Source organism: Emiliania huxleyi (assembly GCF_000372725.1).
Source record: "Emiliania huxleyi CCMP1516 unplaced genomic scaffold EMIHUscaffold_753, whole genome shotgun sequence".
NCBI lineage: Eukaryota > Haptophyta > Isochrysidales > Noelaerhabdaceae > Emiliania > Emiliania huxleyi.
Window position 1 is genome coordinate 129 of NW_005196360.1, and position 1,145 is coordinate 1,273.

A 1,145-nucleotide genomic window follows, 5' to 3' on the forward strand; every position below is an offset into this window, starting at 1 on the left:
ACGGCGGCTCCACGTCCACGCAGGGCTCGGTGGACGACTCGCGCTTCGTGGGCAACATCGCCGAGAACGCCGTCACCATCACCGTGGCGTCCGAGCTGAGCTGGCACCCATGCGCGCTGGGCGAGTTCATGCCCGTTCGTGGCGAGTTCAATGGTGACGTGCGCGGCTGCAACGTCTGTCCTGAGCGATACTTTGGAAACGCCACCGATCTTGAAGCCGCTGCGTGCAGCGGCATTTGTCCGCTTGGCCATTTTTGCGAGGAGGGGAGCGCGCTTCCGGTTCCATGCCCCGCCGGGACCAGTATGCCTCTGCTGGGAGCGTCCAGGCGCGAGGACTGCCTCACGTGCCCGCGAGGGCAGCACCAGCCGGATGGCGGGCAGCCGCGCTGCACCCCCTGCCCTGACGGAACCTACTCGGCGGACACCGGGCAGAGCTACTGTGAGGAATGCGAGCCGGGCGGCTACTGCGAGGTGGTGGATGGGAGCATGGTCCGGCAAGCGTGCCCCGCCGGCAGCTACAACCCGGAAACCCGCTCCACCTCAATCGAATCGTGCCTTCTCTGCCCTAACGGCACCTCGAGCTCTGACACCGGAGCGACAACGAGCTCTACGTGTGTGCCTTGCCGCGCCGGCAGCTTCGCATCTGGGGAGGGCAACGAGGCCTGCAAGCGGTGCCCACAGGGTTTCTACCAGAGCGCGACAGGAGCGACAAGCTGCCTACGCTGCGCGGCTGGCAAGTTTTGCCCCGAGGGTGCGTCGCTCGAGCTGCCCGCGACGTGCGACCCGGGGACGTACGCCAACATGACGGACGACGACGGCATCCCCGACTGCTTTGACTGCCCTGTGGGCTCGTCGTGCGGAGGCGGCGGAGCTCCGCCGGTCTCATGCTCTCCGGGCGCCTTTGCCAACACGACCGGCCTCTCCGAGTGCTTCCGCTGCGCGGGCGGATCGTACCAGAGCGAGGCGAACGCGATGGGCTGCCTGCCGTGCGACAAGGGCAACTACTGCGAGCCGGGCGCGTCGAGGCCGCTTGCCGTGCCAAAGGGCGTTTCCTTCCTCGGAACAAAACCGGGCCCTGTCCGGCCGCCCCCGCAAGTGTCAACGCCCCCTCCCCATCCTGGGGGCCCACTTTCCCCCCCCCACCGG